Source organism: Paroedura picta, chromosome 10 (genome assembly GCF_049243985.1).
Source record: "Paroedura picta isolate Pp20150507F chromosome 10, Ppicta_v3.0, whole genome shotgun sequence".
NCBI lineage: Eukaryota > Metazoa > Chordata > Lepidosauria > Squamata > Gekkonidae > Paroedura > Paroedura picta.
Genome location: NC_135378.1, coordinates 45726677 through 45751284, shown reverse-complemented (window position 1 = coordinate 45751284; position 24608 = coordinate 45726677).

Below are 24608 nucleotides of genomic sequence, written 5' to 3'. Positions count from 1 at the left end.
GAAGCCTTTGTGAATATGCCTTGAGAGCAGGAACTCTCAAGGTGATGCAAGGAGGGTGACTGATTGACTAAATGTGATATATTATCAGCTGGCCTTTTCTTTTCGCTGTCAAGTCTCAGTTAATTTAAGGTGACCCTTGTAGGGGTTTCAAAGCAAGAGATGTTCAGAGGTGGTTTGTCATTGGCTGCCTCTGTTATGACCCTGGTATTCCTTGGAAGTCTGTCTAAGTAACGATCAGGGCCAACCCTGCTTAGCTTCCAATATCTGCTTCAGCTATATATTCATCTGTTAATGGGAAAGGAAGGACAAGTGCTTTGGTGTTTCCTTTTTGCTATATCTCCATTCCCAAATCTCCAGTTAGTTTGGAACAGAATTCCCTCAGAATTCTCTCCTGCTTGGGAGATTTGCATGCACCATCAGGATCAGTTCCCTCTGTGCCAAAGTCACACCTGAAGCAGTTTCACATTTGTTATGAAAACATGAAAGTTAGGTTAAGGATTTAGTCATGGTGAAAGCATCATCCTACAGAAGGTTTCAAGTGGGTTCACAGATGCTTGAGGAGACAGGCAAGAAGGCGACACATTTGTTAGGAAATGAGATGGATTCCCCTTGAGGACAGGCAACCTAACCTGATTGGACTCCTTGCATCTCCTTATGGCCCTTAGGATGAAGCTGAACACAGAGACCAGAAAATAAAACTGTTAGAGCAAAACTCCATTACATTATACTCCTGATTCAGTGGTCATGAAGAAAGGATTAAAGACTTGAAGAAGAAAAGTATGTGCCAGATCCCCAGCTGTTAAATTTGCTAAGTACTCTGCAGGTGTTCAGCTAACAGCACATCCAGCTTTATCTCTTTCTCTATTTAAAAAGGCATAAAAAATCCATTCTACACAGTATGCATTTGGTAATTAGCATATCCTTAGTTAAGCTACATAATATAATAAAACATCTTAGCAATTGTTTAAAAGTTTCCCAGATCCAGAATGTGGTGACAGGTTATTTACTTATTGGCCCATATTTTAAAAGGTTTGTGTTGCTGTGATCCCAAAAACATTGCATTCTTTCTGCTTGAAAGGGGATTGTTTTATTAGTGGCCAGATGAACATAGCCTATGTATTTTAAAAAATCATATTTTTGGCATCTAACCTATGATTTCCCTATATTAACATAACTAATTATGCTAATTGTGTTTTAATTCCTCAGGCAAAGGAACTAGGGAGCTAATTTACTCTATTAGGAAAGGAAAATCACATGTCTGATTGTTTACCACAGGAATCTATCACTACCTTCATTCACCCATCTGAAAAAAGCTTCTAGAAGAACTCATTCACATAACCCAAAAAATCCCAACAAAACACTTGCAAGTACCAGTCATGAATTTAGATTTCTGATACCTAAAATTAACTTGAAAACTTGAAAAAAAAAATTGTGTATCAAATATGCCCAGGTTAAGTGAGAGATAGATCCCTCTGGAGCTTGTATTCTGGGATGAAAGCCACATCACATCCATTGAGCCCATATTATTTATTTTTACCATTTTTCAGATAAAATGCAATATTACACTGATCAATACTGTGCATAAATTCAGACTACTGACCAGGGGTAGTCAAACTGCGGCCCTCCAGATGTCCATGGACTACAATTTCCAGGAGCCCCTGACAGCGAATTGTAGTCCATGGACATCTGGAGGGCCACAGTTTGACTACCTCTGCTATGGAACCTGCTTCCAGGCTTAAGAACTAAGAGTCAAACCAAATATAGAACTTCTTGGCTTTTGAACAGCTCAGGGAGATGTAGAACAGGGAAGGGACAATGGTAGGGAGAAGGAATGGGCATGAACTCATTCATGACCCAAATTCCTCCTGCATGTTCCCATCTATGCCCATCCCTAGGAGGGGTTTCAACCCTTTTCTCCCATGTCTTTTCTATGATTTCAATAGCAATGGCGGAAACTACAGGCACAAAAGCCTAAACTTGGCCTTTCTTCTCTGCAGACAGAAAAGGGCATGGGAGAAAACTGTTAAATGCCCCAACTGCTGTATTCTTCCTCATGCTATCCTACTGTGTAAAACACTGTTCTAGACAATGGGGAGAGTCTACAGAAATTCACTTCCTACACATGTTAATTCTGAGTACATAAACCAGAGACCATACACAGGTGCAGCCAGCTCCTCATGCTCACACCTTCTCCATGAATGTTAATACAAATGAAAGTTTTAATGAGCAAAACAAGCCAAACCGGAAGAGAAGTATCTATGCATACCCTTACTTAAGACCAGGACTTTTCTATGACTGTCTTTATGGAATATCAAATCTGGCCTTAATCATCTCCTTATTTAAAGCACTCACAATGGTATGTAGGCAGTTCTCTCTCTTAGGAGAATCCACACAAGATCATTTTCACAGTTTCCATCCAGGAATCCAGTGATGACTTATTTGCTAGCTAAATGGTGTGTCATTGCACTTAGTTTGCACTTGGCACACAACTATAGGGGACTTTGGTTGCAAACCTCCCATGATTCCTTTTAGAAGTATCTGAATAAGTTTCTCTGGTGTTTTGCTAGCAATGATTTCTGTAACTTAGCAATTCAATTAGATGGCAGCTGTCCCACATGGTGTTTCAGGGGACCATAAATGAGGTATTTTGATTTACTGTCTTGGCCTAGAGCAATCAGCGGAGGATGCTTACTGGGTTGGAGCTGGCAGATGCCTGCCGAACGGCATAACAACAGGCTTAGCAAATACATTCCAACTTCTTTCTCATGAGTACAGTGATGAAACAGTCTTTAGATTTTACCACAAAAGGAAGTGATTGACATTACAGTTTTTATTGGTCTGGGAGCTTCTATGTGCTTATGTTAGCAGGATTGTCAGGAGATTGACTAGCAGGTAGGAATGAATCCTGGTGGGATATCTTACTGCTGAGTTAGTGACGGGCAGCAGAATTTCTGTGGCAAGAGTTGCCAGGATGAGGTGCTTGTCTTGGCTCTGAACACTGAGCTAGATGTAGGATCCAAAGGAACAGTCTGCAATATGGAAGAACAGGTATATACACACACACACACAAACACAAGCAATAGCTGAAGAAGGAAAAGTCACTGAACGACGTTTTCAGAAGCCAATTTTTTTTTACTTTCTAACAAGCATTAAGTAAGGACTTGTGAGATGTTTTCAAGAACAAATAAGGATCAAATTATTTTATTTATTTATTTATTTATTTAGATTTCTATACCGCCCATTTCTTTGCAGCTCTGGGCGGTTTACACTGAACATTATATGATTTACATGGAACGTTATATAGACTGTAACATCAGTTATAATTAGATATTATTTTTTCTCATAGAGAGAAAGAAAATTGTAGGCTACCCTACAATTTAGGCTCCCTAAACAAATTCATTTTCTCTAAGTCATGGAGCAGCTGCAGGAGTTGTCACTTTAGCCCTTTTGCACTTGGAATTGGAGTGTGGGGGGTTAAGGGGGCTCCTGTCTCTCCACCCATGATGTTCTGGGGAAAAACCTCTGAGAAGGAATTATTAACATAACAGTAGAGGAGTACTGTTTTCGGAAGATGCTCCATGTGCTGGTGCTCCAAAGCTATGTAGGAACATAAGCTGGTTCAGGAAAACAGATCGAATTCTCTGAAAAACATAACATTTATTTGGCCCTGAAAATTATACTTCCTTGTGAAGGGGAAAGATCTAGAAACTATGCCACACTGGAAGCACATGAAGGTCCTGAAGGGGGGAAGAGATACATGATCTCCCTATTTGAGTGACATTGAAGAAATATCAAGTGTGAAATCATGCAAGGCAGAAATTATATCTTCTTTCATGGCACCTAACCCCATGAAATAGAGTGTCAAAGATAAGGAAATTCCCAGTCTTGCAGGTATTCATAAAAATATGGTTTTATTTTCTAGAAATTTTAATGATGTTTGGAGTCTTTCCCTGAATTTTATTAGTGGATATATTACTTTTGATGGAGGCTGGGCATTTGTTTGTTTTTGCTTTCTTACTACTCAGGTTGTAGGCCTCTTCTCCATCAAATGTATTTTAACTGAATAACAAACTATCAATGTTCTCTAACTCTACCAATTTTCATAGGCTTTAGATGTAACTTTGCTGCTGCAAATTATTTGACTTTGGAATCTAAAGCTAAGTAATCAGGCCATGTTTTTGCTGTTGCATAGCAATGTTGGGGAAACAAAATAGTTCATTATACCCTGCAGAAGTTACAGAAAACCTCTGGCTCTCAGGTGGTTTTACCCTTCCTCTAAATGCATAACTCATCAATGCACAAGGTTACATGCCTGCCAGTAAGCATCTTCCCTTGCATGGCTCTTGTTTTACAGAATTTTCTAAGCACAAGCACGTTTCTCTGCTTTAAAGCCTACATTTAATTTGTTTAAGAAACATTGAACATCTTAATTAATACAATCATCTGCTTTAAATGAAACATCTTTCCTTGTTTGGGGTATTTCTATTGTTGGAACCTTTGGCCCTCAAATTGACTGGTTCTACCACAGCCAGCAGGAAGTGGAACTGATGCTAGTCATAAGGGCCAGAATGCCACTACTGGGTCACCTGGAAGCCAGAGATCACCTGCTCTAGGACCTGGAGGGGAGGGTTGGCCATGGGCAGGGCAGCAGCAATTCCTTTCTGTTTGCCAGTTCCATTTAATTTTGGCCCAAAATCACACCCGTGTGGGGGGGAGAATTTCTTTTCCACTCAGGGGATCATGGTAACGATGACTCGCCAGCTCACATGCCAGCTAGATGGATCTTTATGTTAAGAAGAATCAAGGCATATTCGTTGAAACATGTTTTTTTTAAACTGTGCTTAAAGGGAAAGGGGCTTTTCGGGAGCATGATAACAACCGCCCATTGGCTGTTCGTTTGATTGACGGCCAGGGGCGGGAACAAGAACAGAAAAAATCGCTTCCTTTCTAGCGATTCCTGCGAGACCGGAAACCTGTGGGGAACGAATGAAACGCTACTGGATTCCACTACAAATGAAGGTATGGGAAATGCCGAGATTCCACTATTTAAAATAGCGTTATTGCTTTGTGAAAGTAATTGGCAACATTGGTCCTTGTGCGGAATGGGCCCAAAACTTTTAAATCAGTTCATGTGATTAGGCAATATCTTTTGGTAATAGGATGTTTCTTTGCATAATAAGAAGGCACTGTCAGAAATAGCTGATCTGTGCTTAACTTTGGTAAGCTGTCACATGATGATGGTTATTATCACATGAGAAAAGATGACAATCAAATTCATTCATTAGCATTGCTCCAAGTATTCATTAGCATTAGTCCATTAGTATTAATCCAAAAAGGACATCAACGGTCTTTGTTCCTTCTTCATTTCAGAATCATTCCAGAAATCTAGTTTAGAGATTTTGTCTGTATTGTTAAATTTATGCATATAGCCCTTCTGGGCTGATCCATTTATACTCTGCCTTTCTCCCCAGTGAGGAGCCAAAGCAGAATAGAAGGAACTTAGCGAATTTCATGCTTTTGATCATAAATAATAAATGTACAAGAGATTTAAATATCTTTCCCTAGCAAACAGGATTTCAATTTACACAACTGAGGAATCATTCTTAAATATGAAGTGCTAACTGAATAATTTTATGTATATTTTGGTCATTTGTTCCTTTAAATTCTATCTTTGCTTACACTTCCTATGCAGATTTCATTCCTAGAAAAAAAAACAGCCATCTGATTCCCAGGCTATATAACACAAAACACAAGTTCACTGACCCACAAGAAAGTAATAACGGAAGACAGATTCCTACAAAATTGCTTCTGAACATTGCATTAATTCTGGATCACTACATTTATTTCATAGCAAGTTTCCAATGGTGACATTTACACATACCCTCTGCCTATTTTACTATGTACCTTTAGACAACATGGCACCTTAGTTAAGTATCCTTTTATTGTTGTTTGTTTCTTTGCTTGTCAGAACAGAATTCTAGCTCAGCCAAACAAAGGGAAAAAATTAAAAGAATGCTGTAATAAGGTCAATATATAGAAATGCTAATTTGTTTTTGCATCCAGCTATTGTGACTAGAGAGCAGGATTGCCAGACCTCCTGGTGGTATTTGAGCAATAACTCTATGGTAGCCATGCTAGTAATAGTGTATAATACTAATTTACATGAATTGGAACAGCCAGATATTTTCTCCTGGTTCTCCCCACCCTGACTATTCCAAACTAGCCAAGACATGCAGTGTCAAAAGAAAATCCCAAGTACTTGTTTTGTTTATTTGGTTACCAGAACCCTCACAATCTGAGAAATGGCTCAAAACACTGCTTTAAGACTGATAGATCATTTTGGCCTGCACAATTTTACCTCCAAAGAGGTATTTGCTTAAGATTAATTCTCATTCACTCAAACCTTATTACCTACACTGAGAGAAGGTCACAAAAAGATTGATATCACCTGTGGCTGACCATGCTGGGGAAGCAGAAGAGTTCGTTCTTATATGCCACTTTTCTCTACCCAAAGGAGGCTCAAAGAGCTTATAGTTGCCTTTCCTTTCTTCTCCCCACAACAGGCACCCTGTGAGGTAGGTAAGGCTGAGAGAGCCCTGAGATTACTGCTCCATCAGAACAGCTTTACCAGTGCTTTAGCGAGCCCAAGGTCACCCAGCTGGCTGGGGGAACAGGGCATCAAACCAAGCTCACCAGATTAGAAGTCCATGCTCCTAACCACTACACCAAGCTGGCTCAAGTGAGGTACCAACATAGCTGTTTCTGGACAGTGCTTCATACAGACCTAGTGAGTACGAAAACGGAGCCCTCTACTTTTTTATTAAGACTGGGGGCAGGAACTTTAATTTCTTAAATCAAAATGGAGTTCTAAAATTGCTATGGTTTGAGAATCACTGTTTTAGGAAAAACTTGATGAATGCATATACAAAGCACAATGGTATTTAGTTAGGGAGACTGCCGGTACAATCCTAAATAGAACAATCCTTCTAAGCTCATTGACTTCAGAAATGTGTAATTCTGATTAAGATGGCACTGTGTGTGTTATATATATATTCTGATTTATTGCTCTCTATGGCATGGTATTATCATTTTTAGTGCAAGAAATTGACTGTCCCATGCTACACATTTCTCAACTGATGTCAAGATTACTATAAAAGGCTCTCTGCAGTGATGCTCTCAACTCTTTGAGGAGAAAAAATGTTTTGGGTGGTGGTGGGAGCTCCATTGTATGCTTTATTTGGATGGATTCAAAGGTCTCACTTCCAGGTTAGACTTCTGTACATGGGCCTATCCTTAGCTTTGACCTAGATATTGCAGCTAGTGCAAAATGCAGCTGCTAGGGTCCTCACTGGTACATCTTGGAGGGTCCACATTCAGCCGATATTGCGTCATCTCTATTGGTTACCAGTCCAATCAGGATCAAGTTTAAGGTATTGGTTTTGACCTTCAGTGCTATACACAGCTTGGGCCCTATGTATCTGCGGGACCGCTTGTCTGTCTATGCCCCCTGCAGGGCACTCCACTCTGCGGGTATGAATCTGCTGGTTATCCTGGGCCACCAGGACATTCACCTGGCCTTGACCAGGGCCAGGGCATTTTCAGCCATGGCCCCAACCTGGTGGAATGAGCACCCGGAAAAGCTGAGGGCCCCTGTTGGAGTTAACAGCTTTCCACAGGGCCTACAAGATAGAGCTCTTCTGCTAGTCGTGTGTTTGAGGCTGGGTTTGGGGATCCTCTAGAGCTTCTCACTCCCAGTTTGATGTAGTGGATAGGAGTGTGCACTTCTAATCTGGCGAGCCAGGTTCAATTCTGCACTCCTCCATGTGCAGCCAGCTGGGTGACTTTGAGCTCACCATGGCACTGATAAAGCTGTTCTGACCGAACAGCTCTCTCAGCCTCACCTACCTCACAGGGTGTCTGTTGTGGGAAGAGGAAAGGGAAGGAGACTGTAAGTCACTTTGAGACTCCTTTAGGTAGAGAAAACTGACATGTAAGAACCAACTCCTTCCTTCCTTATAATGGAAGAGCTCCCTTGGGCAGGGGGTGGGGAGTTTACTCCGGTTTACTGCCACCTTTTAATGTGTTGGGGTTTTTTAGGGGTTGCATTGTTTTATTGTTATTGTAAATCACCACAAGTCTTTGAAAGTGGTGGTATATAAGCCTAAAAATAAATTAATTAAATAAATAAATAAACAGTTCAGTGATTCATTGAGTTAAATGCTAAACAAACTAAACAATTGATCTTGGAACTGAAGGGAGAGAGGCCTACAATCAGTATAGTGTGTAGAAAGATACAAACTACCAAGGGGATCCAAGGGGGTGGGGGTTACAGTGGATGAGAAATAGGATTGTGAGTGTCCTGCATTGTGCGGGGGTTGGACTAGATGATCCAGGAGGCCCCTTCTAACTCCGTTATTCTGTGATTCTATTCTATTCTACTCTAGTAGATAAAGACCATCATATTCATGCTGAATTGCTGGAGTCACTTTTAACAGTATTTGGAACCAGAGGGACTAAAAAGGAATTAGGAGGACTTGTAACATTATAGTTGTGGGAATGGGAGATTTTAGATGTAGATGATAGAAATGTTTAGAATAACACTAAAGGTCAGTAGGTTTTTGGTGGCTACCCAGTCATCTTTTCCCTCTCTTTGTTGTTTTCCAATTGAAGGACTGCAATGGGGCAGGTATCTTCATCTATAGAAAGATGTTTTCTACTAGCCTTTCACATTAAGGATGAAACTCACTCTAAATGTAAATAATGATGTGCTCATGATGTGCTACAGTTGGCAACAGAGGATGAAGTATTGATATTCCGTGCAGAGCTCATTTGAAAGAAAACATGCATTATAGAGCTATATAATTATTCAACCTTGTAGCAGCAAAGAATACTGGGCTGGGGGGGGACTGTTGGGAGAAGAATAAGGTGATCAGATTGTCCCACTTTTGGAGGAACATCTGGTGGTACCTGGCAAATTGTACTTATGTTGAAATTTTAAAAATATATATTAAAATACTCTTTTTACGTTCTATGAAACTTTTTGTTGCTCCATATAGACCAAATTTTTAATCAAGATGCGGGACCAATATATGAAGAGAACTGACTTTATATCATCTAAGACAATAATAGAATATATCCTTATAATAGATTATACTCTCATATGTATCAACAACTATTTTGCTAAGAAAGATGGTAATAACTCCTAGATCAGGATTAATATGCGATGGGAATTGAATATGTATGTCAATATGTATGCTAAAAGAGGATGACAAACCATACTTCATAGGCATTAACAAGACGGCAGTAGTAACTCCTGGGTCAGGGCCAATTTATGAAGGGGACTGACCTAATATCATTTAAGATAATAACAGAATGTATTCTTATAACAGAACATACTCTCATATGTATTAACAATCACTTGGCTAAGAAAAATGGTAAAAACTTCTAGATTAGGAATAATATGTGATGGGAACTGAATATGTATGTTAAAAGAGATGGCAAACCATATCAGCTGGTCGCTTTTTCTTCTCAATTTCTCTGTAAATGCTCTATATAATAATAAATAACAAAATTATAAAAAAATTTTAAAAAAAAGAACCGGGATTCGGGATTTGGGACTAGGACCGAAGTAAACCATCAGGATCCCCTCTCCACCCGCCAGTAGTGGGAGGGGTGGAAGTTGATTTGCCGATCTTGCCATGTTAGTAATGTTGAGATTGTAATTATTGTTTTAATGGAGTTTTAATGGGGATTTTAAGATGTTGTAACCTGCCACGAGCCGCAAGGGAGTGGCGGGGAATAAATATAATAATAATAATAATAACAACAACAACAACAACAACAACAACAACAACAACAACAACAACAACAACAACCCCCCCAGTCAATGGTGTCCCGCTTTACCAATGTTAAAATCTGGTCACCTTAGAGAAGAACCATTTCCAAGTCCAAAGGAAATTACAAGCACTCTACCATTAGTGAAGCAGCAACAAAGAAAACATGCAGCCAAGACATGAAGAATGCATTTCTTCCTTCCTTCCTTGGCTTTTTTCACATTTTGCTTACATGGGGCTTTGCTTCTCTCTCTTGTCTTTTGAAATTCAAAGGCTGTAGCCAAATAAAGAAGGGCTCTTTTAGAAGATTGACACCACTTCCTAGATAGAGAGTTTCTTGTCAAAATTATGCACAGAAACCCTAAAGGCAAAAAAAGAAGGTGCCATCAACAGCAGTGGTAAATAGAGTCCTTGACATAAACTGAGAAAAGGAGGATCTGAGTCCAGCTGAAAAATCTTAATTCTGATTTTCTTGGTGTGGTAGCAAGATCAAGGTGAGATGTATGTAATTACCTTTTATCAGACAAGAATGACAAAACCTCTGGAGACATTGGGATCAAATGTGACAGGAAAAGATAGAATCTACCTTTTCTCTCTCAGCATGCGCATAAATTATATTTTAGTTTTCCACCTGAGGTCATTGTTATCTATCCCTGATTTATTCTGAAAGGAGGCTACAGTTATTTATGAAGGATTCTTGGTGCCTTTACACAGATAGATACAGTTGTTATCACTTGGTAACTCAAGAGATGGATCAAGTTACATGTACCAGCCTGCAGTGTTTTACAGCATTAACATATCATATTGCATCTCTCTCTCTCTTTCTCTGATGAAACACATCAGAGGAATCAGATGAGATTGTCCCACCTACCTTGTGTCACCAGAAGCCTGACTGCTGGAAGATACAGGTGGAAGTCATGAAAGGCTGCTTGGAGCAGGAGGAGGTGATGGAATTGATTCCTGTCACCAAGACTGCTTCCACATGTGGACTTCAGCTTGGCTCAGCACTTTTCTGGCTTCCTGTCAACATCGGGCCCAGCCTGGGGTGGTCCCAGGCCTGACATGACTCAGGCCCTCAGTTGACCTGCAGCAAAGGCATGTGGATAAATATGCATTCCCTTTTCTGCTACGGGTTTCAACAGGGCATATGTTGAGCCTAGACCATGTGACTGCAGAAAATCTGGGCTGTCCCCAGTCTGGGAAATGCTCGTACCCCCCCCCCCGAATGTCAATTCCAACATCTACCCTTGCAACCTTAAAACAAAAGTCCAATTGTCTAACATTATTCCACAGTAACAAAATAGCAACCCCGCCCCCCAACACATTTGGTTGTCTTGGTTTTAGTGAGACCAGAGACAGTCTATGTGTGTGTGTGTGGGGGGGGGGGAGAATGGCATGGTGAAACAGCCCATTTTTAATCTCCCCTGTGTATGTTGTAATGGTTTTGCATTACAATTCAATCCCAGTAATTGTTTTAAAATTATTTCAGACTTTGGGGGGGGGGGGTGCTCAAATGGCGCTGGAAGGTATTTGGTGAGTTCTTGCCATGTCACAATGATTGACAATTTACACAAACGGTGGGAAGTTCCCACCTCCTGTCCAGCAGCTAGCTTGTGTGGTAGTGAAAATCCGGGGTGGACTGGTGGAAGCGGGCCTAATGCTAATCTATGTGGTCATGGGAAGACTCAGGGCGACTAGCCCCGGGCTGAAAACCAGGCGGCAGCATGGCTTTGCATCCTCCATTCAGTAACAGTCCAAGTGCTGTTGAGATCTTGTTCATAGGTCCCAAGCTAATGTTTTGTATAGTAATACAGGATACATTAGAACAGGAGAGACTTCATAATCCAAAAGACCATGAACATACAATTTATCAAGGATAGTAATGGAAGGGCAAAATCTATATAGATGACTGAAAATCTTACTTTTTCCACAGCCAAATGTGTACAGCATAGATGGTAAGTCATAGAATTTAACATCACTGGAATTAATGATCATATAATTCTGCACACTTAATTTTTAAGGAAATAAATGGTGTTTAATATGCATCACTTGAGATTTGATTTCAGCCACTAAAAGAAATTGGTAATATACATGCTAGAATACAGCACCACACTAAGAGCATAGTTTAAGGTACCTTTATGTATAAACAAAATGAAAATATCTGCTGAGAGGAAGTTTCAAGATTGTATGATCATGAACATAAATTAACATTTGCTAAGAAACCTTAAAAGGTTTTCACCCCATACAGAGGTAGTGACTCTAACTGCTCTAGATTTAGCTATTCCTACTGAGAATTTTCAGTTGTTGGTTATTCTTTATTGTTCCTTGAACACAGTAGGAAAATTCTAAATATTAGAAGGAAAATGGTAATAAAAAGGAGGCTGCAGAACTCAAAGAGCACCCATTCTTTAGCTAATAACAGCAACTGAATACATGCACAATTTCATAAAACCTAGGAATGAATTGAGGGGTGATGTTTTTGTTAAAGTGCAAATTACACATGGAAGATAAAGAGCATTAACTATAGCAGACAATGATCTTTTGACCCTGAAAAATTCACAGATATGAAATGCGCCTCATAAAAATGCAATTTTCTCCCTGGGATTTTACTTGCTTTCTGCAGTCAAGTGTGGACAACTGTGTAGTAGATTGTGATGGTTTATTACCAGCCAAGAGAATTTACAGGTACTCAATTATCTGCAGAAGCGCTCCCCTATTATTCCATGAATATAATCAAAATTAGACTGGGGGAATGATAGAGGGATTGCTATCATTCCACTGAGTTTGCCTTTTGTGTTAGTAAAACATGCCCACCTCAATGCTCCCCATTATCAACAGGAAAAGATTAACACAAGTACTGTGTTCATGCAGCACTTCTGCATACCATCTCTCCACACAAAGCATTGCACAATATACTTTACACAAAAAATAACAGAGAATGGGGGGGGGGGGAAATTCATTCAATACTAGTTTTGCCATAAATAGCACCAAAAGAGTGAACTAGTTTGTAGAATTGCCCCTTTATTTCTGTAAGCAGCCCTGAGTAGCTCACCACTGCATCCAAAACTAAAGAAAAAGAGGCATCTCTCAGGTGCAGGACTGGGGGAAACTTTCTTTAAGTATTTGAAAGGTTGTCACTTGGAGGAGGGCAGGATGCTGTTCCCATTGGCTGCAGAGGAAAGGACATGCAGAAATGGGTTTAAACTACAAGTACAACGATATAGGCTAGATATCAGGAAAATCTGGCATTCTAATTAATACATCACACTAGCTTGCAATGGCAAACAGTTCTAGAGAACAATATAGCATAGCTAGGAAAGCTAATGCAATTCTGTTCTTCAAAGTTTAAGTGATTGGTTCCTTTTCTATCTCCCCCAACTCTTTTTTTCAGGGCAGAAATCACAAGCAAAACCTGTTAAGACCTAGGTGACATGGAAGGTGCTACTGGCTAACTATTTCATGTTGCCCTAAGAGTCCAGAACAGCTGGCATTTCTCCAGTGAAATCCAGTTGCTACAGCTCTTGTACTGGATGTTTTTGAAATACGTATCCATCATATTTCCATCAGAGACTGGAGAAGGTGACCCTTTTCCTCAAGCAGTTGTGGTCGATTAACACAGAGGTCTCCTGCTGCTTGAATGCGACCTGCAGCAGTTTTTCTCCTAGTTGCCTTCTATAATTTCTTCACTGTTTCTCTATGCTTGCTTACCACTGTCGATCCAATTGGAGAAAACGTGGTGTGGAGAAACAACAAATGGAAAAGGAGGAAGGGAAAAGCTCCACAAGGCAGCAGGAATATGTCTGGGTGAAAAGACAGGCTGTGCAAAGAAACAGTAGTTAACGGCAGTTTGGGAAAAGCAGAGCAAAAAGGACAGACAGGGCTTTGAGATGGGTGAAAGCGTCTATGCAACTAATATGGGGGTCACTGATTTTCTGCTTTGAAGGACTGTATCTTTGCAGCCATTTAGACTGGTAAAATTTTAAATATAGTAAGTGCGACACAAGCACCACACAGTCTGCCTTCCAAAGCAACCATTTTCTCCTAGAGGATTGTCACCTTACCTGATCTGGGACCTGCATACTTGGAAAAGAGTTTGTTCTTATATGCCGCTTTTCTCTGCCTGAAGGAATCTCACAGCAGCTTACAGTCGCCTTCCCTTTCCTCTCTCCACAACAGACACCCTGTTCACCCAGCTGGCTGCATGTGGGGGAGTGACCAACTTGCTGATCGTCCCCGATCCTAGAGAAGTGTGCTTGGCCTTGATCTTTTCGGCCCTGGCCCTGGCCCTGGCCTGGTAGAATGAGTTGCTGGATGAAGTGCAAGCTTGCTAAGTTCCAGAGGGCTTGCAAGATGGCATTCTTTCACCAGGCATTTGATTGAGTCCAAGGACTACCACTGCCATCAATGCTGGGCCAAAGCCAGACCACCATTACTCCTCCACTATGCCTGGTCAATTGCAATACATTTCACTTCCAGACTCTGAGGGTAGTGGCAAGGTATATGAATTGTCTTACTGTATTTTAAATTTGACATTTATTGTACTGGCTTTTAACTTATTGTGTAAGCCACCCCAAGAACATGAAGAGAAGGGTTGCCTATGAATTGAGGAAGGCAGGAAGGAAGGGCCCCACTATGTACATAACTGATGACTCATGAATGTGTTGGATCAGAAAGACAATCAGAAGAAACATATGTTTCTTAAAGAGTTATTCTTGCCTTCCCTTGTATCTTCACATTTGGTTTTTCCCTCTCCTCACCAAATCCCCTTTCTCAGGCTCCACCCCTAAAATCTCCAGGTATTTCCCAATACAGAGATGTAACCCTACTTCATGTAGGCTCTTCCAGTTTTTGGTTGTGATGTGATAGGGCACTACGAGGCTGTGCTCTATCCATGGGGCATTTTTATTTCATTGTATCATATCTCAGGTTTTCATCTTTTGGTTGTGCTTTGATTTTTCTTCTCTATTGAATTTAGCCTTGATTTATTTAATTTCTAGTTTTTATCTCTCTCCCTCCTCTTTTGTTTTATAGACTCAGTGACAAAATTTCCTCTCCCTCCCTTGTTTGGATGGGGTTATACCGACATAAAAGTTAAGTAGATAAAATGGCTTAGAGGGTTATTATTTAGCTTGCAAGTACAGGGCTTTCACTTTGTTTTTTAACTTGAAACAATGGAGGTGTTGTTTTGTTTTGACTTTTTAAAACTAGAACTACAGTTTTAACTATTGTTTGAATTTATTTTAATTATCTGCTCACCTAATTTTAATGATTTTTATCACCTAGTGAAAAATCACTTGAGGGTATGTTCTGTGCTTGAGTTTTATTTACATTTTTAATGAGTTATTTTGGTTGTCTTTGGTTTGTTTTGTCATGCCATCGTGGGAGCTGATTTTATTGAGAAATTTGGTTGTTTTTATTTTTAAATCAGCTCCAAGGTTGAGATAGATAGGTGTGGATATATTTAATTTCACCCTGCAGGAGTGGGTAATAACTTTGTTTGCCTTTAGCCTGCCACAGTCCTGATGGAAAGCGACAAAAAGACTGTAACATTTTAGAATTGGTGATAATAAAGAGCTAAAATGGCTTGAGATGACCTGAATAGCATTTTAAAAGAAAATATACCTTTAACTAATGGAAAGATGTTCATTGGCTCTTTGTAATTTGTAAACATTGATTAAATTGTACACTTTAAGTAATGTACCCTCTGAAATGCCATAAGAATTTTAAAGAAATTTAATAGAGAAATTGTCATGCTGTGATGATTCTGACAAGAGACCATCCCTGAATAACTGAAAAAATGAAAGCTGTCCTTTATTGACTTTGAAAATCTCAAATTTAACTAGATTGAATATGACCGTGAATCTATAAAAAAAATTAAAAATTGTCTGAGGATGGATTAAATGATATGCATTTGTGCTGCTTGCCACACCATCAAAGTTTTTTTAAAAAATTATGTTACAGGTTAGAGCATGCACAGTGCACTGTCAAAGCTGAAAAGCATTGGTGCATTCATCTCTTATAGCAATGTGAGACAGAAATCAAGGAGCACCTTTACTACTAACTAAGGTTATTCATACATAAGCTTTCATTAATTAGCGCTTGCTTTATCAGTTTAGTTAGCCTTCAAGATGCCACCTGTTTCACTTCCCACACTAACAAACATAAGTTATTTATTTGGAATATGCTTCCAAGAGCATCAGCTACCCTGGCAAGTTTAATGGGATCCCTTTCTGAAAGCATTAATTTGATGATGAGGAATTTGGAATTGACTTTGGAATTTAAAGCCATCAAATATGACTGGATAGAAGTTCATTGGGGAGAAAAGACTCGACACTCCAAAACAATATGTTGTAGTGTGTGCGGGACTTTACAACCATGTAGACAGAGTCTTTTGAAGGTGGGAATAGGCAGCAAGAAATATATGGACACAGCAAGAAAGATATGTTTGTCTATTTCATAAACAAAATGAAGTTGTGGCATCTGGAAGTGGCCTTCTATTCTGAACAAGCCTACACCTAAGGTTTCTGTTAATAGTATAAAATGAAGCTTCTCGTGTAATAGATTGGTGGGGGCTGGAGAGGATTTAAATACTTCACTCTCAGTTTGAACATGAATGAGAGGCCAAGGGAAGCATGCAAATTCACTGAAGAGTTGGCTTGCATTTCATTAGTGCTTCCGTCAGCTTAATTTAAAGGCATCCTGATAACTCAACCTTGTTCCAATTCAGGATTACTACTACAGTGCAAAAGAGAGCAACATGTTATTTCTTAGAGAAACAATGAATGACAAGTGACTCAGCATACTAGGCATCAAGGTCAGGAGATAAGAGGGTGTCCCAAGGTTGGAATTAATGGAAATTCAATAATTATGAAAACAGTTATTTTCACAAATCTGTGATTCCATCACAGTCTACATAGCTTCCTATACTGTCTACATCTCAGCAATTATCTTAGAAAATACAGTTGATAGCTACTAGAGATAGCCAGTGATAACTATCAGTAGATATGACATTTCCTATTATTTCTTATAGTGTCAGAAAAACATACATCTGCAGAATTTTGTGCTGGGTGCATAATTATCTTTTCCCCCATCTTCCAACCCCCATCTTCACATCAAATGTATAGCTTGATTTAATCATCTATTTTAAAATGTCTCATTGATGCTAAATGGATGGTTCCAAGTAAGGGACTTCCCAGTAGTTAGGGAAAGAAAAATGAATGTTTGGAACAAGCCTAGCCCTCACCGGAAAATCAAACTTGGTAACTGAAAGGAAGTTGATAACATACCCTGTGGAAGACCACTTATGGCAGAGTGATGCAGCTGCTCCATGTCTGGAGAGCTGGGTCATTTTCTGGTATTTGCATATGTGTGATATTTGCTACTCTGAGACTCCTTTGGGTAGTGAAAAATGGAGTATAAAAATGACTATTACTGTGATGTTGAAAACTCATAATTTATTACAGCAGTGGTTCTCAACCTGGGGGACAAATGACCCTTTGGGGGACAAATGACCCTTTCACAGGGGTCGCAACAGGGCAAGCAGCTTGGCTGGAGGGGCACCATCCAAACAACAGTCTTGTGGGGTAGATCAAGATAGTGGGTTCATCTGTCTGGAGCAGCAGAAAATAGCATGGTGGGACAAGAGGCAAAACTGAACTAAGAAACCTGGAAAAAAAACAGTTTATATACAATCATGAACAATGGATCTTCACGCCCTTGGTCAGTTTTGGTTTAATTTCTGTGAAAGAATACTTGCATAATTTTATGGTTGGAGGTCACCATGAGAAATTGTATTAAAGGGTTGTGGCAATAGAAAGGTTGAGAACCACTGTACTACAGCCTTAATTTGTAACAATCGGCTGGGTCCTGACATGCAATAGCAAAAGAGAAGTTTTACTTAATGCAGTTCAGTTTGTACAATATCTTGTGCAAGAACCACTCTAAGATAAGTGCTGATTATTCACTTCAGATAAGTGCTGTTGGCTACAAAACTCAAAAAAGCAGAAGTCAGTCATTAAAGTCCAGTTTGAATGGGCAATATGATTTACAGTTTTTCTTGCACCAACAGAAATACAATACTTCTGACAGTTGATTTACACAACCACAACTTTAAGAAAATGTCAAGATCAAGACACCTATGAGAACTGGAGCCCTGAGGTATTGGATGGAGTGGGGAAGGACACAGGAAGTTTTAAGGGGAGATCTTTTTATTCTCTTGTTGCTGGAGTATGTTGGTAATTATGTTTTATGGTTTTAATATTATGTATGGGGGTTTGTACTTGTAACCTGCCGTGAGTCGATTTTGAGAGTGCTGGATAAAAAAAACTATAAATAAAGAAATAAAAATAAAGAGCTGAAAGTGATGTCTTGTGTTTCCACTCAGCTTGTGTTTCCACATAGCTCTATTCATTCCAGAATATCTTTCTTTTCTCCCCATTAAATTCTCCCTTTTATACCCCTGCAAAACTCTTACACCCAAAACCTTGGCTCTCACTTTATAAACTTTAAAAGCAAGGGGGAAAAGCCTTAACAGAGAAATAAAGATCATAACTTTTTAAAATGCATTTTGTCCTTACTTAAATAACTAAAACCAATTATGCATGGGTGTTCCTCCTCAGTTTTGCCATGCATGTCCATTGGGATTTCTCTGTCATTCTGCACTTATTTTTGTCCCTTCAGCACTCAGTTCACTCAGTTCTGGTCAGTATTTCCCCAGGCTTTTCTGAAAGTGCTTTCATGCCAATTTCTTCCTTGTTTCACTTCCAAGGTCATTCAAAAATATACAAATTCCTCTGGATTATCCCCCTCTCCTGCCCCTGAAGTCACTCCTCCACCCACATTCAGGTACCACCACCTACTCTGCTTCCTCCACCATTCTCCCTCTTCATCAGTGTACAAGTTCTATTTTCTCCTCATTTCTATATATATATTTTTTAAAAATTACAAGTAGCACGAGTCTAACGGTGATGTCCTAAGTAGAGCTACAGTTTGCTAAAAATGAAGTTACCACCTTAAGTAAGAAGGAGCTTATTGTATTGGAAGAGAAAATGCCATGCATAACTTCTCCCACACAGACACAAAATTGCAGGTAACATTTAGCTTGCAAGGATGGTATGTTTTCTTTGTTTATTCACAAGAGTAAAAGGTTTTATTTATACATTACATTTCTTGTACAGATATTTCTATATTTATTTATTTCACCACTTCATTTGTTTGATTGTCTTATAGGCTGCCTCTCTCCATATCCCTGTACAAACTGGCCCAGAGGGTGCATGACGATACTGAAAAGTGTTGGGGGAGAGAATGCCACCTTGTGAAACTCAGTATGGCACATTATGCACGGTCGCTGAAACGGTGATTTCAGGTCACATGGAAAACACGAGGGGGGAGACACGAAGCAAACCGCTTACGGACGGGACGCAACGGCGGCAAAACCCAGAGTAACCGATTATGCACATGGCAACCCGGCACTGCTTCTGGTTGTGCCCTGGTTGCCTGGAAGCTGTGCTTTCTTCTACGTTTCGCTAACACAGCTTTTTTGGCGGCATGTACAGAATCTAGGGCCAGTTGCAGCTGGCAACATGAGTTATCAGTGATTTTAAGCAACGCCATTCCACCCCGAATGCGGACCTTCCCCTCTGTGCATAATGGGGCTATAGGAGTTCAGAATGGTGCAATTGTTCCTTCCCAATAGCACCCCTCTGTCCTTCACCTTGGAGAAAGGAGATGAGCCATTGCAGGCCTGACCCCCATATCCCCACATCAGCATGCCTTATATGAATCTAAGGGCCTTTTCGCACAGGGATCTTTGTTGCAAATTGTTTGCGGAATGAAAAATCGCCATTTAAAATAGTGGAATTCGTCGTTATGCATACCTGCCTTTGTAGTGGAATCAGTTGCGTTTTTTAGCGTTTCCCACAGGCTTCCGGTCTCGGCAGAAATCGCTAGAAAGGAAGCGCTATTGCCAAGCTCGTCCCGCCCCTGGCCGTCAAGCAGCCAATGGGCAGCCGTTAGCATGCTCCCAAACAGCCCCTTTCCCTTTAAGAAAGGTTTTTTTTTTAAAAAAACGACCCATAGCAGCGAATCTAGGTAGATTCGTTGCTACGGAGAGACCCATCCAGCTGCCTAATGTGAGCTGTCGTTTGATTGTATGATCGTTTGCACGCTGCCTCGAGTGATAAAAAAAAAATCCCCCCCCCCTCTCACGGGCCCGATTTTCGGCTGAATTTATTTGTAAAAAATAAAGGGACTTTATTTCAGCAAACGGGCTTTTCAGTGGTTTGTGCTTAGTGACTAAAGGTGAAGGACTGAAGCCAGGGAAGCCTCTAAACAGAAAGAGGCTCGCCGGTGCGTTTATCCCCGCTCGCTCGGAGAAAAAAAAATGGTGATCGCTTCGCCGGAAGTTTGGAGGAGAGAGCCAGGGGGAGGGACTTTGAAGAACCAGCAACAATGGTAACGCACAGGTCTTTAGCGCTACTGTTGCAGATTGGTTGCAGGAGTGTATCGCTATCCGGAGGGTGAATCCACTTTTCTGGATTCCCCTGAAAGCGCCACAACGAAGCGCTTTTTGCTGATTGGTTTCAGGATTGTTGCAGATTGTCTACGACGTCGTGGGTTATGGCAAATTAGTAGCGTTTCCAAATAGCAACCATTCTACTACTTTGAAGCCGTGCGAAATGGCCCTCAATGTATGGAAACTGAATGGGAAATATAAATATTCTACATGCAGCTTTCCTTGCCCCAGAATGAAAAGCAAACTACTGCACAATCACCCTAGTACATTATCATCCTCCCCCCTTTCAAGGCATCTAACAAATTAGCCACATTGATCATGAGTCTCTCAAGAGACACCTACACCTCATTCCTACACCTAATTAAATGCATACATAAGGGATCACATCTGCTTCTGCAGTTTAAAGGCACAATTTCATTCAGCAGTGTTGACAAGTGGTCTGAAAGGGAGAGTACTGGCATTTCTTACTGTGTATAATAATGAACAGATCAGCAGAGGATTCTAAAAATTCACACTGGGAGTGAATTAATTCCTAATGTGATATTGAGATCTCTCTCCATATATACACATTACATTTTATGCATTATTATTGACTTAATTTGTTTTCAAACCAGGGGCTAATGTTCTTTTGGGTTTTTTTAGATGATACTTCTCTTCTTCCTGTATAACAAATGTGTAGTGAGTGTGTGTGAATATGGCCGATTCCACATGGGCAGAAAAGGCCAAGAGGGTACTGATATGGAATCGGAGCTCATCCCCACAGGAGCTCATCCCCACATGATGCAGCTGCCAGGCCAGCCCCCGCCCAGGCCTACCAAACATTGGTCCCTCATATGCCCTGGGCTAAGGGAATGTGGGGCAATCTGCTTTTCCGTTGCCCGCTGTAGGGGCCAATAGGGCCTGTCCTGCGGCAGGCTCGTGTGGACAGGGAAAAGCCAGGCCTTACAGGCCTGGCTCCTCTCCATCCTACGATGGTCCACAGGGGGCAAAAAAAATGCCCTGGTTGGCTTACCGGAACTTCACTATGCCAAGGGACAGACCGGGGTATTTTTGTTATTTTGCAAGAAGGCGAGATTGCACTCCATGCAATCCGACCTTCCTGCAATTTTTTTTTTTAATCTGCCCCCCCCCCCCCGGTAGCAGAACCTATCCGCCACCACTGTGTTTCTCAGGCTAACACATTTCAGCACCAGAAAAGATCCGGCACTGAAATGTGTCCCCCATGGAGACACAGAAAGCTGCAGCAGAACTTAAAGCTCTGCAGCATCACACCAGTGGCAGCCTTGATAAAAGGTAAAAGGTAAACCTACCTTTCTTTAAAACTACTATTCATAATTTGCTGTGAGAGTGGCTGTATTATTAGACAAAGGCAATTCCCATAACATGAACAGGAGTTATACCTTCCTGCCCTCACACCACATTGTCTTTTCATTTGTGAATATTTTGTCACTTTATTTGTCAATTGCTCAACTTCAAAAGAGGAAAAAGGGAAGACTCCCTGATCAAACTTCCTGCTGATAGCATAGCCCAATCCTTTGCTGACAGCAGAATTTATGACATTAAAAACTATAGAAGAATTAAGGTAAGAGGATCTCCTGAGACAGCTTGGCCTCATACAGCTCACTTGCGGGACAGATCTGCACTAGTTGCTGGATGGATTCTGCAACTGTACTTTTGTTCACAATCACGTTGTTGAGAGATGGTTGATTTTGTTCATCAATATTTTAGGATCATTTATTCAATATTTAAATGGATCATATTCAGATTGATTAATCAGCATAGCCATCATTTCCACTGAACATATTCTCATCTGTAACTGCTCCAGAAATGGGAATACCTAATGGATTCTCTGTCCCTTATTTCAGGCAGTCAGGAGAAGATGTCTCCAAACACACAATATATTTCTGTCATCCCTCCCCAATATAATTCCAATGAAATTCTATGGGACGGTAGCCTTTGTCTAAGGGATCCTCCTTGCCAAACTGCATACAGAAAGGAGTATTTTACAGGCTATTAAAACTCTTCTTTGCAGAGCAGACTTGCTGAAGTGTTCTGGTAAGTTTTCCCTTTGAACTTTACTTCTGCTGGTATGCTAATGTGGAAATAGTGACAGGTACTCAACCTTGCACACATAACCCGCAAACTCTGTGCTAGATTCAGTTTTCTTCCATTCTCTGCCTAGTTAACTAAGGGACCATGACCAGAACATACTTTATAGAGGGGAAAAGCAAAACAAACCCAAGGTTGGGATAAGGTATTGCAAAGAACATGGACTTTATTATCCACTATCCATATTTTTGTAAAAAATATAGATATATATGCACTCTTAACACCTGAATTGGGATACTCGTGCATAATTATATCATGTGCAAGAAAACACTAGGCACAGGGATGACCATGACCGTTTATGCACTGGAGGTTTCATGCTGGGCTGCAGGCTAGAGTTTTATTTGTGGCTGGTTACCCCACCTCTTCCTGCACCCACATGGGGGAGCATTTGGCCCGGTACACCTCATCCGCCCCCGATTTGTGCTCCTGCATAGGAGCTGGGGCAGTGAAGTTCCCAGTGCATAAATGGTACATCAGAGGCCATACTGTGATAGGAGCAATGGGCAACTTCTGATTGGATGTCATAAGCTGACATTTCCTGATTCACCCTCTCTCCTCTCCCCCTCCAAATCACACTCTGCCCTGGCCGAATAAGTCAGCTGCCACAACATTTGACTATTTACAAACTTTCCTACATGCTTCCAAACAGCAAAGACAATTCCACTTGAATGAGTTACCCCACCAAATCTAACAAACAGGACATTTGGAGGGTCAGATTTTGATTAATACACATTCTGAACATACATCTCTAATATGCATGATTCATAGCTTCTCAGCGACTAAAGCAGTAGCACATTGCAAGGATAAGTCCTTGAATTAAAGAAACGGAGCACGCCTTGCTTTTATGTATTACCACAAGCAATAGCAACTTCAAATTTCCTTGAACTCCACCTCCACTTCATTGCACTTGTCAGATGTATATGAGCCTCACTAGGAAAAATAAATCTAGCATAGTTTCATAGGAAGTCTGATTCTTTATTGATGCAATCACATCATTCAAGTAATGGTATTCCATGACAGAATTCACATGAGAATAAATCAAAGCTATGATAAATCAAAGTCCTGAATATCAATGTAAATATCCTTAGAAATAATTCAGCATCACAACTGTTATTTGTGAACTGTGGGGTAGACTAGATCTGATGTTAAGAGCTGCATATGTCTGGCTTACAGATTTAGACAGCCTCTGACAAGCATACGAACAGCTAAGCAGGGTCAGCCCTGGCTAGTATTTGTAGGGGAGACCACCAAGGATCTCCAGGGTCACTATGCAGAGGTTGGCAATGACAAATCACCTCTGAATATCTCTTGCCTTGAAAACCCCATCGGAACTTCTGGAATCAGCTGCAAATTGGCAGCACTCCCTGCCACAACAATGTGCTGGGTAGGCTGTCCAGAATGGTCCCTATTGCAAACCTCTAGTGATAGACTATTAGCAAGTGGCCTTCTAAACACAGTTATTCCTGAGACATCAGGGAAACAAGATTAAAAATCTAAATTTTATTTGCTATCAAGAATAGGAGAAATGAGAATACTCAGGAAAGAGGTTTAAAACTATGTACAAGGAAAACACAGATTTTTGTTGAATTTGTTGTCAACTGCTGTGTGTACAGAAGAGTTTCCAAGCTTTTAGTCTTGAGGTGAACACTGGCCCTTTTCCAGCCTCAGGAATCTCACAATGTAAACCTGAGCTCCTCACAGAAACCACAGATGTTTAACAAGTTTCCCACCGAAACTGGATTTGAGACAGCTGCAGTTTCTTCCTCAGGCTAGGCTTGCCTGCTTTTTCAGAAAAGTCAGACTGTGAGACAGCCAAAGTGTACTGAGAAATGATTTTCAACCTACATCTCTGTAAACACAAACCCCATCTCTGTAAACACAGACCCCATCTCCAGACAATCATTGTTTTAGCCTGCTTACACAAAAGGCAAAGACAGGATCCCTCCCACCCCACCCCCGCCCCCATGTTCAGACTCTAAATGTCTATCACATGAGATCTGATAGCATATTTGCTCTCTCATTCCTCCTCATATCTGGTTTCCTCAGCCAGCCAACCACTCTGACTCACACCCTGAAAACTGCTTTCGATGGATCCCGATTGGCTATTATCTGCTCTACATATAAACTCAACTGACTGACAGAAAGGGACCTTT